A 17,808-nucleotide genomic window follows, 5' to 3' on the forward strand; every position below is an offset into this window, starting at 1 on the left:
CCCTAAAATTAGAATACTAAACTACCGATATTCTGTGTCAAATTGAATGTCATTACTGTCATCACGGTCTGGTTACTTTTGAAAACTCGTATCTCACTCAAGTTTGACATTTTATTTTCTTCGTAATCAAAATGCCATTACGGTTAAAGAGGTTTTATGTTGATTAATTAGGTCCTGTAGGGTGACCATGATTGTTGAGAATTAAATTTGCCCTCACCAAAAAGTTAAAAAATAGGAAAAAGTGTTGTTGTTTCACCTAAATAGGACGGTGATCGATCAATTATCAGTTACTGAGTGTGCAGGATTAGTCCTGCTCACGTCTCATGAATCATCCTGTATAGTTAATATAATTATATTATGTTTCATATTTTAAGCTCCTACCTTGAACTTTTAGACTGTTCCTGTGCTTTGAATATCAATATAAGTAACGGAAATGTTTGATGTATAATTATACTTATAAAAACTGGTCAAGTGCAAGTCGGACTCGCGTTCCAAGGGTTCCGTACATTACCCAATTTTTAAAAATGATTTTTTTTATGTGGAACGGAATGAAAATGTCTTTACAAAACCCGTAGGGGTCGGGTCAAATACTAAATAATTAAGTGTGACTCACGCTTGACTGCACATTTCTAATAGGTTTCCTATCATCTATAGGTAAAGAACTATTTTGTGTATTTTTTTCGAAATTATTGACCCATTAGTTTCGGAGATAAAGGGTATAACACCCTCTCTGATGTTGCATGCGTCCATATTAGGCTACGGTGACCGCTTATCGTCAGCGTCAAAATTTTCTCACAAGGCCCAACAGTAAAATTTATCATAAAGGATACATTTTTTTCCTATCAGCACTGATTGTATCAATCGTGATTGGTCAGTCACGCGAGCGCGCCATCAGTATAATTATCAATTTCAATTTATTTATCAGTTTTCTGATCAGTTGTATGTAGGTTATCGGGGATTTCGGTGCAATATATCAATTGGTAGCTACTATTGTTTTTTGATGATTATATTTCATTTAACTTTTATAACTTAAGGTGGTTCGCTTTCCATACAAAAAACAATTGCGTTATATTAAGTAATTACACACTATTACTACATAAATATGTGCGCATCTATCTACTTTCGAATGTTTATTTGCGCTAAATTGATAGTAAAACTTTGTTTTATACAGAATTCACGCAAAAAAACTTTTTATTTTTATCAATGCAATACCAAAATACCACCTTAAGCTCAAAATACTGGACATAACCATTAACCAAGTGGGTTTGCATTTTTTTCCTAACCAGGAGGCGAAATCAAAATTGTATGCGACATCAAAATGATAAATAATTGATGTCATTTAGTTACGATTCGCGCGTGCATTTCATTCGTACTTGTTGGCGCGAGCGAAACACACTGCACGGGCTAATGATAATAAAATGACAAATCAAAATGTAATTTAAATTTGCCACCGGAATTAGGTATTACTTTTGAGCGCCGAGGAAATTCGAACTTGCTCCCTTCCGTCTAAGGTAAACGTACCAGTGCTCGGCATACTAATACCCCAATAGATGACACCTTGCTGTCACCTCTATTGACAATGACTTAAGTCTCAAGATGACATGTACTGGGACCGCGTCGAGCACCAGTGCGTTTATCTTAATAGAGTTAACGTGTTTCATAATATATATTGCATTCACGAAGCCATTGAAGCCAATTGCATCAAACTCTCGTAAGAGTAAACAACGTCATTCCAGACACTATAGATGCAAATGGAACGACGGTACTCGCATTCGAGCACCAATACATCGAGGTACCTGTCATCGGCAGTCGCAATTTGCAACGGTGCACCTGGCTACATAAAATACCAGCTATAGCCGGTATTTTTGAACGAGTACTGGTTCACTAGTAGTTTGTACACAGTACAGTATTTTTCGAAATTTTAAAGCTGGTGTACGAATAAAAACAATTCTCAATAGATTGGAATGGAGGGTTAGTGAATGTTTTCGATGAAAATGATAGCTACAACTGTAAATCGTATCCCATCAAAAACATAAATGTAAAAAAGGAGAGCCAAGTTCAATACAAAAATTATGCTTGGCTGTGGGGTTCGCCGCAAAAAGAATGGAGATCTAAATGAGTGCCAAGTTCTATGCAAAATACAAATATGTATTTATAAGAACAAAATAACATCATAAACAAGTATTAAACTCTATTTCTTTGCTTTATTGGATACCTATAACAATTGCTGTTATTTAAAAAAAATGTGAGATCTTAAAGCAGGTTAGATTTGACTTGGCCAGTTTTCATTACATCAGTCATGTCATTTTATAAAGTTATTCAACATATATATATATTGTAATTCTGATAAAAACTAGCCAAGCCAAATCTAACCTACTTTAAGATCTCACATTTTTTTTAAATAACAGCAATTGTTATAGGTATCCAATAAAGCAAAGAAATAGAGTTTAATACTTGTTTATAATGTTATTTTGTTCTTATAAATACATATTTGGATTTTGCATAGAACTTGGCACTCATTTAGATCTCCATTCTTTTTGCGGCGAACCCCACAGCCAAGCATAATTTTTGTATTGAACTTGGCTCTCCTTTTTTACATTTATGTTTTTGATGGGATATCAATACTTTTTGTAAAGAAAACAAGGCAGGTATTGAGATTTAATGTTTTTTCTTGTGTTTCCGCCGCATGTTTTTTCACTTCTGTTCTTTGTATTAATTATGTGGTGCCGCGCGCCGCCAACGACACACCGTTGGCCGGTCGTTTAGCGCGTATTACAAGTTTTTTGTATGGGGACACCACTTATTTTTTGACTTAACTTTATTTTTATATTTCTTTTATATAGCAAATATAATAATACATATATTGGGATAGTTTCAAATATCTGCTTATAACGGTTCCAACGCTACAATTAAAAAATATTTTTTTGTATGGGGACCCCCCCTATTTTTTACCTTTTTTTATTTTTAGATTTTTTCCTACGCTTACACACAATTACCGAGCTGGATTCTAAATTTCATCCTTCTAGGTCATCTGGAAGTAGGTTAGGTTTAGGTACTTATATGTCAGTCACAATAAAAAATGTTTTTTTTGTATGGGGACCCCCCTATTTTTTAACTTTTTTTTATTTTTAGATTTTTAGGGTTCCGTACCCAAAGGGTAAAACGGGACCCTATTACTAAGACTTCGCTGTCCGTCCGTCCGTCCGTCCGTCCGTCTGTCACCAGGCTGTATCTCACGAACCGTGATAGCTAGACAGTTGAAATTTTCACAGATGATGTATTTCTGTTGCCGCTATAACAACAAATACTAAAAACAGAATAAAATAAAGATTTAAATGGGGCTCCCATACAACAAACGTGATTTTTGACCAAAGTTAAGCAACGTCGGAAGTGGTCAGTACTTGGATGGGTGACCGTTTTTTTTTTTGCTTTTTTTTTGCATTATGGTACGGAACCCTTCGTGCGCGAGTCCGACTCGCACTTGCCCGGTTTTTTTTCCTACGCTTACACACAATAACCGAGCTGGATTCCAAATTTCATCCTTCTAGGTCATCTGGAAGTAGGTTAGGTTTAGGTACTATAAGTCAGTCAGTCAGTCCCAAAATTTACGACTTTTTGACCTTCATATCTTTATAACCGTTTGAGCTAGCTTCATGAAATTTAGGCTTCTAGATGTCCTTATGGATATAATTAAACACACGTAGTTTTATGTGTTTACGTTAAATATGTTTTGAGTTATAGAAGGGTCAAAAGTGGCACCAAGTGGTTCGTGTAAAGATACACTCGGCGCTGGCTAGCCAGTTCCTTTGCTTGAACTTGGCTTGACACGCTGCCGCGTGTCTAGATATTGCTCGTTGTTGTATATATTTTTATGGATTTTTAGATTGAGCGGGTTACAGTGATTGTGTCGATTTTATTTAATCTAAATGTGACTTATTTTCCGGTGTCACATAGGTAGATAATATATTTAGGTGTTAATATAATAGGTATGCTTAGTTGTAGTTTGAAATTTGTGACACATTATTGTGAATATATCAACGATTATCTAAGGTACCAACACATAACTATCATGAACATATTTCAACTCTTTTCTTAACAAATAAATAAATTTTGAGTGAGTCAGCCTGACTTCTGCCAAATAAGAGCAAAAATATTAGGTACCTAAGTGTCGAAAGAAAAGAGTTAAGCGTGTTATTTGACAGATTAAAAAGGCCTTACCAGACTTCGCGCATGCTGTCACGTCTGTCTAATAAAATGCATTTCGCATTGGCACCCCGTTTTGAACTATTCCACGTTTAATATTGGCGAACAGGAGTTATTCGATTTTTCCGAGGTGCACGTTATTGGCGAATTCAGCGCATGTTGGGGTGTTCCAGCTTCGGATACGTGATGAGCGACTTAGCATGTCTATACTAAACAGTAGGATTTATTTTCGTAGCCTTTAAAGTACCGTAGGTTCAGAGAGCGGAGTTATTGAAAAATCGTACTGCTTTTTTAGATCACAATGAGGTTGCCTAAATTCAATTAGCAATCTTGAGGATTTTCTTTAGTGACTTCATCGATTCGAATCCCGATGTTTTGACTTAAAAAAAATCACGAATAGGTATTTGTATGCCTTTGAGCCAGTTCGTTATTCACCAAAATTGATCATTTGGGATTTTGAAGTTGATCCCATAGTATAAATAGTTGAGGTGTTAACCTTTTAACCGCCATAGAATCTTTCATCGAGCGTGCTCGTGTCGCCGGCGGTACGGAGATACACGAAGTATTGTCTTATTTATCAGACCGCGGCGAAATGAGCCCGATTTTGTTTGTCTTATATATCAGTCTACGTCGGTTAAAAGGTTAAAATACAAAATACGGTAGCATTTTCACCCTTATTCCAACCTTTAGCATACAAAGTGAATTTTATTTTATTTTGAATTTGCATAAAAGGGTAAGTACATTAAATTTAAATTTAAGTGTCAATTTCCTATGCTTTGATCGTGTTTTGGCATCCGGTAGGGAAATTGAGTATCAGTGGACGCCGCTCCGGAGGCAAAACTGACTAGTTACATTAACTCACTCCATTTCAATTAATTACATTGTTAAATCTGCATTGCTTTCTTTAAAAAAACTTGCCAAAACAGACAATTTCCCCTTTTTTGCCTAAGTGTTAATGTAAAGTATTAAAATTAACCAATTTTCAGGGTTTTAGGTACTCACGTATTTTGAGTATGTAATCACTAATCAGCATGCGTGGGCATCGAAGAACGCAGTTCAGCACTATTGGTGTATCAAAATGGGGACCTTTTTTTATGATATAGGAGGCAAACGAGCAGACGGATCACCATCGGAAGGGTTGCAAGTGCGTTGCCAGCCTTTAAGATGGAAGTAGGTATGCTCTTTTCTTGAAGGTTTGAAGCTAGAGAATGGAGACTATAGGTAAATACGTTCTAAATAAAACAAACATTTTACACAAGTAAATCCGATTGGCATTGCCTTACGTTCCAGAATACGGATATTATCAGTTACTAATTGAACGTACGTAACATACATACGATCGCAACTCCGCGCAAGTTTATATTACCTACTCACGAACTTGTGTCAGGATTGATGATGTTTTTAGGGCACGGGGAAGTAATCTTCGAGATTGGTACAAACAGCGATGCTCCTAACTGTGCATAGGTGGACCTTATTACAAAATGCATAAGGTCCACCGATGTAGTTAACATTGAGGGCGACGGAATGTGGGATATATTTATTTTTGCACATTTTTAGGGAGTAGCGAACACTTTTAAATATAAGAAAAAACTAAAACATAACCTGTAACAATAAAGAACTGACTTCAAATAAAGTAAGTAATTATTTTATAGTCATTGGATTCATTCAAAACGAATATTAGCACTTTTTTTTTAAAAACATCCAAATCGCTGTGGATACAGAATACTTATATTATAATTCCCTCGATTTAGAAACGGACCGTGGCCTGTCCGCCATTTCAAAATAAGGGATTCTAGTTGACTACGGAAGCTTAACAAGATGGCGGATTGACCGTGACCTTGAAAGGCAGAAAAAAGGTAAAACGTTTAACCTGTCCGTGATCTGGGTGCTGGCAGAATCATCAGTGCTTCACCCGAAAGAGTGGAGCGTATTGCTGAGCCAGAACCCGTTTGTTTTGCTGCAACGCACACAGCACTTTTACCTATTGATACATCTTGTTCCTGATATTAGTTTTAGTTTGATATTGTTATTGTTTCTGTTTTTTCTATCAATGTGTGTATTGTGGCAAGCTAATAAATGGTTTTATCTATCTATCTATCTTTGATTTTATAGTATAGACAGGAATAACACTACTAAAACGGATTTTTTTGTTCACGAATTTAATGCGAAATACCCTTAAAATAAACTGGCGGCAGATTTACACAGCCCGGTGAAACCACCGGTAATAAGCAAAACCGAGCTCATTTTAAATACTTCATTAGCAAAATAAACACTTTTTAATAGCGTTTTATTAACTTCGCTTAATTGGAGCGTAGTTTCGCTAACGTGTGTTAATAATTTTAATTATATACAAACTCATTAACTGATTGGTTACTCTTTGCTACTTTTTCTGGTAAGGTAATTAAGTATTTTAATTTGAATACTGTTTATGATTTATGGTATGTCCCGATACACTAAACTAATACAACTTATACAACTGATAAAATACATTTATACAATTTAAAATAAGACATGGTGTCGTAATTTCTTTTATATTGAGCCAACTTTTACCTCTTTTGCCTGAATCACAGTATAATAAATAGTACTAACGTACAGTATGGACACTCCCTGCCTCCCGTTGAAAGTGCCGCCCACCCGCTCTCGGTTACCTCTCAGTTACCGGCTGGCAAGGACGCGACGACGCGGTGCGCAGAGCGGAGGCCACGTAAAATATTCAAATATTAAACAAATATTTACAAAACCTATCAGAACACACTGAAAACAACACAATATCTATATGAACAAAAAATCATGTTTTCAACTTACATTATTTTGGTGGCTTAAATTTCCTTACAAAAATGTTGTTACTTCGTTTATACTGATTCAAAATAGGAAACTATTGTATAAATCGAGCTTAGATACCCACCTTACAACATAATACGATTCTTATTTCTTCCTAATTCGCGCAATGAGTTTTGAGTCATTGAGGTCATCGAACTTGACAACAAAATGGCGGAAACCCTAGCACGTATCTTATCTCACTCACACACGCATGGTACGCGTACACCTACACGAGCTTAGACTGTGTGCGTAGGAACGCGTTTGTTTCATACATTTGATCGCCAGTGTCCGAGGTGTGCCTAAAGTCTACCCTAGCAAATATAGTCTTATTAACCGACTTCCAAATCTCAAAAGGAGGAGGTTATCAATTCGGTTGTATGTTTTTTTTAGTGTGAATTTTTATAAATTCAATATGAAACTACAATTATATAGTCCTTTTATTGGATAATCCAGTTTATTCTGTAAATGAGTGTATGACCTTGACATTTGAAATTATAAATTTAATCGTGTAAATTTGACATGTTCTCATTTATTGATTTATGTATATTGTAATGTGTACCTAGTTTTTATTTAGAACATGACCATCATTAAGACATACCCGTACTTAGTTATTCCCGTATTTTGTTTTGACATGAATGGATAAAATTGTTGACATAAGATTAATTATTTTTACGTATTTTTTTTAATTTGTATCTATAAAATAATATTATGTAAATATGAATGACGATCATAATATAAATTCATGTAGCATAATTTATAATGTAATTTCATATTATGAGAATAAATATCTAAATCTAAAATCTAAATCTATAACTCCCGCATAAGGTATTAAACCTGAGTGTTTCTTCAGTCATATCATATCGCGTTACTAAGCACATAATTTTCGAGATACATACACATACTCATTTTCTCATGTCCGAAAGTGCACGTGCAAGTTTCAGTACGTATGTATTCAGTATATAATGTAACAAAGGTATGTTAAAACACCTGCAGCGCAATACACATCGCGTAGATGTATTTGAAAATATTTCACAGAAAACGCTCATACGTCGGATAACTCGAGTTGGCAAGAAACGGACGGATGCACTGATAAGTGCCGTCGTGTACGTGGGTAACTACATTTATAAATATAAACAGATACGTATATATGAAACAGTTTGGTTACACAGTTACTATCTGAATTATAGTAAATAAATTGTTATTAATTTGTAATAGATATTATCTGTCGTGTCGTGGCATAGTCATCCTCTACAATATAAACTTGTAAACGACATAAGTACTAAAGTTTTTCAATTCTCAATAAAATCAATACAAGTGTCCGACGGAAATGTCAGTTTCGGTTTCGGCATAAAAAATATATTTCGGCCCAAAAAACTGCCAAAGTTTTTTTTTGTTCAAATCATGTTTCATGCTTTATTTTTGTTAGTTATAATTGTTGTTACCGAAGGTTAACTTGTGGCCGAAACTAGAGCAAAACCGAACCTTCGCTTTCGGCTAAAAATTCGGTTTAGGTACCTGCAATCAATGTCAATAAGTAATTGACTCCTTAAAAATTTTAGCCGAATGAATTTCAATTTAAAAACCGTCGCACAAACCAGGCAGGACATAATTGCCCGCGCCTCATCAAGCCCGATAATGGAAGCATCATCGACCAATCAGTGACGTTCAATAAAAATGATTAATACCATCCTTCACACTGCTGACTGACAATTTGTAAGCCTTATTTTAATGACATAAGGTTGTTGGTCAGTTAAAAGGAAAGTGGAGGACAGCGCACGACCGCTCTTCCATACAAACTTAGTCCCCTTTCCTCTCTAAATATTAACTTTGTACAATGTGTATTAAGGACGGTAAACAAGAATTAACGAACGAGTGTGAATTGACGCCCAAAGTACAAGGCGAGGGCTTAGTTAACACGAGTTCGTAAATTCTGTATCGTCCGTGACACAAACAATGTTTGAAAAACTTGTGAGGTGAAAAAGGGAAATAGGAAAACTTCTGCCTAATTTCGTATGTACATACAGCCCATAAGTCTTAATTTAAGATTTACGGACCGAATCGCCCAGCAAGTTGATGTATATTAATCGCCCTTCGTTTGATTTTATCGATTTTTTTAATTATTACTAATAAGGTAAACGTACTGGTGCTCGACGTGGTCCCAGTACATGTCATCTTGAAACTTAAGTCATTGTCAATAGAGGTGACAGCAAGGTATCATCTATTGGGCATTAGCATGTCGAGTACGTTTACCTTATAGTTTTAATAAAAATGTATGTAATTTGTTTTTCGCTACAAACTCTTATTATATTCAAAATCTCGAAAAAAGTCAAACAAACGGGCTAAGCTATGGTAAAAATATATGTGTAAAAATAAATTTTCCATAATGTCAACTCCAAAGAGGAAAATGGAGACTACGTTTGTATGTAGAAGCGGTCGTCCTGTGCCCTCTTAATTGATGTTAGTACACTGCACGTCCACTCGCGTGATAGATGCTTCCAGAGACAAGCATTGTTTTTTTCAACATCAATCACGGGCAGGATTAAAAAGTTAGAGAAAGTTGTGACATGTGTAACTTTGTTTTTGTGGAAATCTGTCTTCGAGTTTCGGTTAATAATTAGATTGAGAAGATGCATTGGCTTCACGTTTTTGGTTTTAAATTTTTGCAAAAATTCGGTAGTAATGTTAATATCTGCTCAAATCACTTGGGAGCAGAAGCCCTGTACGGTTACCATCAGTTTGTCACTGATATAAACGCCGTCGAGAACGTAATTTACTTTCTATACATCTCGCTCGCACTCGCATATTAGTGCAAACGGGATGTATAGAAAGTAAATTACGTTCTCGACGGCGTTTATGTCAGTGACAAACTGATGGTAACCGTACTGGTATATATTTCATTCGATAGCGTGACGAGCGTTCGCGTTTGCGTTATGTCTATTTTTGTATGGGATGTTTAACAGCGCGCCAAGCGGGATGTTTTGGAAACTCAAAATACCATACAAAATGACAACGCGTGCGTCACATCACGCTTTCGAATGAAATTTACACTAGAGGTTCTGAACCTTCACTGATGTAGATGTCAAGATAAAATTAAGATCCCTAAATCGCGAGCCCTAAAGAGCGGATATCTCAAAAACAATTCAAGATATCGAAAAACTTGACTAAGTAAAACTTGTAACAAATTTTATCAGCTTTCGGTTTGTCTAAGTAGTCATGTCGCTAAGACCCAAAGTTTCTAAGATATAAGTGAAAAATTGTGTTCCAAGAATTTCCCTCTACAACTTTTTTTGAGCATTCATTTCCTGACCTATCTGTCGATTATAGATAAACGTCAGTCCATACAGAAGTATGCACAATTGTGCAAGTTCGCCAGAGGGGTAAGCTCTTAAAGGCTACTCCGGTTATTAAATGCTCTAAGCTGTAGAGTCTTCAAGTTCACGTACCTTTAAAGCATACACGTGAATACACCTTCGAGCTTTGTTGTGTATATGTACTAAGAAACTAAGATGGTAGAAACCTGAGTTTAGGCGTACCTCTAACGATGTGGTAATCTGACTCTTTAGCCCTCAAAGCGTTGGCAACAATATGAGTTTCAGCGTTTATTTCGTAGTGCTGGCACGGAGTTTGAACATACCTGTAACAATACAGAATATAACATTACGTCTGGACACTAAACTATAAACAAACAAATATATAGGTACATAATATTTTATTGTAAGAATATTTACGTTTATATCATCTGCGTTATCAAAAAGAAAAGAAGTTATTATGAACAATTTTCCTGTTTTGTTTGATGATGATAATCTATAGACATTGGATTATCCTCCTGAGACTAAATGTACATTACAATGTACATAATCGTGCAATCTAATTTGAACCTTTCATGAACCAAATAAAGTAGCATTTCTTTTGTTTCTTTGCTTTTTAAAACAAACGACATTCATTCTTATTTACTTACAGAATAAGGTTAAAATTATAAATTAGAAAACTTTATATGGTGGGTTTTACGAGGTTAAAGGGGGCAAAATTAAATGACAGTAGGGACTTACTATATCGATAAACTTAATTATCGATGCTATTTCTACTTATATATACAAGTGATTGCTCCTAGCTTTGTTTGGAAGTGCTTTTTAGGGTTCCGTAACCAAAGGGTAAACACGGGACCCTATTACTAAGACTCCGCTGTCCGTCTGCCCGTCTGTCCGTCTGTCCGTCTGTCCGTCTGTCCGTCTGTCCGTCTGTCCGTCTGTCCGTCTGTCCGTCTGTCCGTCTGTCCGTCTGTCCGTCTGTCCGTCTGTCCGTCTGTCCGTCTGTCCGTCTGTCCGTCTGTCCGTCTGTCCGTCTGTCCGTCTGTCCGTCTGTCCGTCTGTCGGTCTGTCGGTCTGTCCGTCTGTCCGTCTGTCCGTCTGTCCGTCTGTCCGTCTGTCCGTCTGTCCGTCTGTCCGTCTGTCCGTCTGTCCGTCTGTCCGTCTGTCCGTCTGTCCGTCTGTCCGTCTGTCCGTCTGTCCGTCTGTCCGTCTGTCCGTCTGTCCGTCTGTCCGTCTGTCCGTCTGTCCGTCTGTCCGTCTGTCCGTCTGTCCGTCTGTCCGTCTGTCCGTCTGTCCGTCTGTCCGTCTGTCCGTCTGTCCGTCTGTCCGTCTGTCCGTCTGTCCGTCTGTCCGTCTGTCCGTCTGTCCGTCTGTCCGTCTGTCCGTCTGTCCGTCTGTCCGTCTGTCCGTCTGTCCGTCTGTCCGTCTGTCCGTCTGTCCGTCCGTCCGTCTGTCTGTCACCAGGCTGTCACTAATGAACCGTGGTAGCTCGCGTGACAGTTGAAATTTTCACAGATGACGTATTTCTAATGCCGCTATACAAACACTAAAAACAAACACAAACACTAAAAACAAAATAAAATCAATACTTAACTAGGGCTCTCATACAACAAACGTGAGTTTTTGCTGTTTTTAGCGTAATGGTACGGAACCGTTCGTGCGCGAGTCCGACTCGCACTTGGCCGGTTTCTTGGTAAGTATTATTATGAAGACAGTGATAAAGTAGGCAACATAAAAAAAACCTCAAAATATCGACAAATAATGGGTACTGCATTATGAAAACGTTATTATTATCTATATATAATTTTACTAAATACATAGCGTAGCTAAAAAGAAATGGCTTAAGGGGATGGCTACACACTAGAAAAAAGACGCGATAATCAGTGAAGTTTCAAAAAAGGAGATGAATGTTCCAGGTATTTTGTTTCATTATCATGCTTTTAATACACTTATAGGTATGTTTACAAGCAAAACAAGGAGTGATCACTAGTACATGGGAAGATCAAGAGCATCGATAAGGAAATTGGCTAAGAACATATTCAATAGGTAAATTAAATTTTCGCATGATATCTACACACCTAATTACTTACTTAAAATGAAAATAACATAATATCCACATGGGCGTATGGATCTCGCGTTACCAAATATTAAATTATATTCCTGGAATCTAATAAATTCTAGCGAAGCCATGTATAATTTTATACATAATATTAGCTAATATTCGCGGTTCTGAGAACTTTATTGGAATGAAATGTTTTGAAGACTTATATTTTCATAAGTACAAAACAATAAAAACCCAAAAAATTCGAATAAAATTTTACGCCAACAGTATTGTGGTTAATAAGATAAATGATGACGATACAACTCAAATACCTCTTAAACCTTTGCAATTTGTTTACAAATTGACTTGTGAGCATCCGCCTTAACTTGCCTATCACAATTCAATATCCATTTCCCATCTACACCCAAGGACTCAAAGTGTAATCACACGCAAATCCCACGAATAGGATTACTTCGATTGCCTTTGAAATCCGAGACTATGGAAACAGATGTATGATATCACGTATACGAATCGTAATTACCATGGTAATTAGATAGTCTGCCAGTAAATTAACGCGGCGGCTCGGAGCGGACGTATGCGGGAATATCGACCGGTAAATAATTCAGTCCTCGTATTAACACCTGAGCCCAACGTAAACACACAGTTGCTAAGGATTTTTGACTTATCAGTTTGAATATGAAGGACTCGAATCAGTTTTACGAGACTTTTTAAACGATCTGAGTATTTTGATTATATTAAATACATTATTTATATTACTATTTGTATGAGTAATTAATACCTAAAGAGATGCAAGGCCCTTATTGAGTTCGAATAAAAAAAAACGAATGATGGTGCCGTGACCAGGATATTTGAATTTTAAAAACCAAACGGCAATAGTTGGTCGATAAAACATCACATAACTTACTATTGCTCTAGATAGCTAGAAGAATTCTGTCACATATAACTCTAAAGCCGGATATGTACTTAAGTATATGACGTGACGTGATATGATGTGGTGTGACGCATGACGGCTATGACAGATTGCAATATCTTATTACAGTGCAATCGTGTCTTTCGGATTATTTCTATTGTATTCCAACGACAGTGGCATCGTATGATTGAGATAGCTTTGCTTAAAATATGTAAACATTTATAATCTAGTGCTTTTTATACCCTACTTATATTTTTTGTATCTTATATTACTTGATACAGTTTTAGCAGTTACGATGAATCTATCACAAATATCACAATACATCAAAAGCGCGCGTGCTATTCTGATCTGTTGTGTCATAGATTCTACCTCGTTCCCCCACCTCAGCGCTTTTGACGCGAATCGAAATCGTATCTGACGTACTTATCATAATAGAGACCGTCACACCAGAACGTCCGCGTGAAAAACCTATGTGGCTACCACCAGTTTGGCACTGACATAAACGCTATCGAGAACGTAACTTACTTTCTTTGCATCTCGCACATACCCGCATATTAGTGCGAGCGAGATGTATAGAAAGTAAATTACGGGCTTTATATTGTACGAAATCGATACCTCCGCGTCAAGATACAATACGTCAGACAAGTTTAATATGAACCTGGCTTAAGCCTTTAGGCTTTAGGAGAGCGTGATATGGAGAGGGCGTAAAATAATACGATAAATGCGGCACTTATGTAGGGTCACGTAGACCGATTTAATTTTCAGCGCGATAAAGTCAGGTAAGTAAGTTATAATTTATTGTACGGAAGAGAGTAATACATCAGGTTTGTTTGAAGTCAGGTGATGCGGATTAAGTACTCGTTTAAGAATTATAATGTCAATTTTCGATAGGTCGATTGTTTAACATAGTTGTTATATTATTGTTGATATTCTGAACTATTTTTGTATAGTTTATTATAATACTGGACTCTGCCAGCGATTTCGTCCAATTTAAAGCCGTTAAAACATAATTTATAATTTAGTTAATTTATTGATTGCTTATAATGGTTTAAAAAAAATAGCTTGACATTTGTATAATTATAATCAATTGTTATTTTCCTACTTGGCGATCATAATATAAATTCATATAGATTAGTGTAAAATAATGTATATTGTAATTTCATATTATGAAATAAATAAATCTAAATCTATAACATACAAGAGGGGAGAGAAGAGGGGAGGAAGAGGCCGAAGTCCAACACGATAGTCCGACCACGTGGTGCTTTCCATAGAAAAAGAAGCGCCTTTTATCCCGCCCAGAAAGAGCTCTAGACCAGCTAAATTTTATCCAAAACAAAGGAAAAAAATAACTTTCCGATATTTTTCCTCCACTATTTGCCTCCTTATTCTTCTTCCGATATAATATCCTTTAATAATACCTAAGTCCCCGTCAGCACTCCTCGTCAGCAAAAGCGCAACATGGGTAATTTATTAGAACTAAGTGGAAAATTTACGACATTACGAAGCGCTAGACCGAATTGGAACGAACTCCTTAGCATCTGAAGTTAACCGATATGAAACCTTGTTTTAAAGTTTCTAAGGTGTAGAATTGAGTGTGGAGTTTTTGGTGTTTAAAAATAGAAATTCGATTTAAAGAGCTTAATTGAAAAAGGTTTTAATTATAAGTTTATAGGAGGAATTTTAAGTGCTCGATTTAACTCGTTAGAATTTTGAGGAGTGATCTACGTCTATTTAGAGTTATAGTCGACGAAATATAATTTGCACTGACTATAGTCATAATAAAAAAAATTACGAATACGAAAGGACAAAAGAGCGAGCAGTTTCGGCAATATAGTAGGAATAGCGGCGGTATAGTGAGAATAAATAATTATGTATGATACTTCGTATTTATGGGATAATAATTATTAAACTATACATACGGTTCTACAAGGCCCTCACGGGACCCGATGTGGACCTGCTCGCGTCGGTGAACTGGTTACGATTCGGGGACCTCTTCGGAGAAACCGAGGGTTTTGCCTGTGCAATTGCGGACGAAGTGATGATGACGAACAACTATCGGAAATATATATCCTGAAGGACGGTACGGTCGACATTTGTCGGGCATGCCGCCGTCCCGGAGAGTCACTCAGGCATATCATTTCCGGTTGTTCTCATCTTGCTAACGGTGAGTACTTGCACAGACATAATCTCGTAGCCAGGATTATTCACCAGCAACTTGCTCTTCTATACGGCCTTGTGGACCGCGAAGTACCGTACTACAAGTACTTACCTGCGCCTGTTCTCGAGAATGGTCGTGCCACGCTCTATTGGGATCGCTCTATCATCATTGACAGGACTATTGTTGCCAATAAGCCTGACATCGTGCTGATAGACCGATCGCAGCGCCGGGCCGTGCTCGCCGACGTCACCATCCCCCATGATGAGAATCTCGTGAAGGCCGAGAAGGACAAGTCCAGCAAGTACCTAGACTTAGCTCATGAGATTACCGCCATGTGGGATGTTGACTCGACGATCATTGTTCCGATAGTCGTCTCAGCGAACGGTCTCATAGCAAAGAGTCTCGACCAACACCTAGAGAGACTCTCGCTGGGTGGCTGGATCAAGGGTCAGATGCAGAAGGCGGTAATTTTGGACACGGCGCGTATAGTACGTCGGTTCCTCACTCTGCGGCCCTGACCACCGGCAGCTTGGGCCAAGCCCCGCTGCCGGCGGCACCCTAGGTTAGGTTTTTTATAATGTGTTTATATGTATTTTTTATTGTTTTGTAAGTGTTTTTATATTTTACTTTTATATTCATATTATAACAAACCTAACTTAAGACGAAAAATAAATAAAGAGATTAAACTATTAGAAGTATTAGAACAAATTAAATTATTTTCAGAAAATATTTTAATTTGTTTTTATTTCTAGTAGAAACACTACTATATAAATTTATAATAATTATTATACTGCCCTCCTAAGCCGAATGGCGCTATCTCAAAAACAAATGATTCTCAGTTATAGAAACGAAAGTATAAGTTAGCAATGAAATTTCTTTTGAGATAGCGCTATTTCGCTTAGCAGGGCAGTATATTAAATATATTTAATAATAATAGACACTTTGTTATGACATACACACAGATCTTATTTCCTTAAAAAATATTATCTCTGTTTTGCAATAAAATAACCTTGAAACTACGTAATAGAACGGAATGAAGTAGACATAATACTTATTTACAGACCTAAAATTTACCTATAATTTTAGTAAGAAGAGAGAGCAAGGTGGTGCCAATTCCACACTTTAACCCACTCCCAGTAACTCAACATGATTTGTTAGTCTAACTTTTGCATCCGAACCCCCCAGCAACCCTTGGAGCAATAAAAATAATAAATAATTTAATAAATGTCATAAAAGAAGATTCACGGGCCGAACAAAAGGCACCGGAAATTGTAACTGTCAACTTGACAGCTTTATTCCTATCGCTTACCGAGAGGGTGACTCTCCAGTCTCCGATAACGCGGTTATCAAACTAAAGGTACCGCGTGGATTCAAACTTCTTCTTCTTAGTCGGTACACTCTTGCCAGATTGGTCTTGGTCATCATTATGAATCTCGATGAGTGATGATTTTGCTAATACGGCGCCATTCGTCGCGGACTGCAGCTTTCCGGGTACATTCGTAAACCGAGCACTTAGTTGAGGCCTTGATCTGGTCTGTCCATCTCATTGGTAATCTACCACGTGGCCTGGTGCCTTCGACTTTTCCCTGCACTACGAGACGCTCTATGGAGTCATTACGACGACGAAAAACATGGCCGAAGAAGGTCATAATGCGTGACTCGACTGTGGTTGATAGGCGCTATATGATGCCGAGTTCTTTTAATATGGAGTGGATTCAAACTATGTACACAGAATTACTGTTGCAGTGAATGTGTCGCGACATTGCTGCCGACTGCTTTGCTGTCCTAATTGTCAAAATCGATTATACTGCCCGGTTATTTGATATTTGCGGCAGTAATATCATGCTGCTGTACTAATGCAGTAATGCTACCCACAGCATTCCACTAAATAGTTCATCATCATCATCATTCTAGCCTTCAGTCGCCCACTGTTGAGCATAGGCCTCTCTTCGTGTAAGTACGCCACTTATCCCGGTCCTGGGCTAGTCTCATCCAAAAGTGCCCCGCGATTTTCCGAGTGTCATCCACCCAACGAGCTAACGGACGCCAGGCGCTTCTTTCATCCGAAAGCGGCCACCAATCCGTCAACATTTTGGTCCACCGGCCATCACTCTGCCTAGCAACATGTCCTGCCTAGGGTTTGCAATATCCGCCCAGTTTTCGGATCCGGATATTTCGGATATTAATTATTTTACTATCCGGATATCCGGATAAAACGGATAATTCGACTACTTACTTTTTATTTAAGAAATCTCTCATGAACTCAATAAAAAGTGTAATATAATACAATTTTACGTATATAAGGCTAATGTAACAGCAAAGTATTTAAGCTATTTTTGGCGTTCTA

The 17,808-nt window shown here is 37.2% G+C and overlaps 1 protein-coding gene and 1 long non-coding RNA gene across 3 annotated transcripts in view; one reads left to right on the top strand and one right to left on the bottom strand.

Annotated features, from left to right (window-relative positions):
- Nucleotides 1-17,808, bottom strand: part of LOC134799089 (neural cell adhesion molecule 2-like) — a 460,169-nt gene that overhangs the window by 385,090 nt on the left and 57,271 nt on the right. The window contains exon 1 of one of the 2 annotated variants that reach the window (XM_063771475.1): nucleotides 10,557-10,651. The exons of the other annotated variant lie outside the window; for it this stretch is intronic. The gene's annotated coding sequence lies outside the window, so the exon portion shown is untranslated. Of the gene's footprint in view, nucleotides 1-10,556; nucleotides 10,652-17,808 lie in introns of those variants that run through there. 2 annotated transcript variants of the gene reach the window in all.
- LOC134799167 (uncharacterized) overlaps nucleotides 1-17,808 on the top strand; it is a 514,174-nt gene that overhangs the window by 177,899 nt on the left and 318,467 nt on the right. The window lies entirely within an intron of this gene.

This window comes from Cydia splendana, chromosome 18, assembly GCF_910591565.1.
Source record: "Cydia splendana chromosome 18, ilCydSple1.2, whole genome shotgun sequence".
Taxonomy (NCBI): Eukaryota; Metazoa; Arthropoda; class Insecta; order Lepidoptera; family Tortricidae; genus Cydia; species Cydia splendana.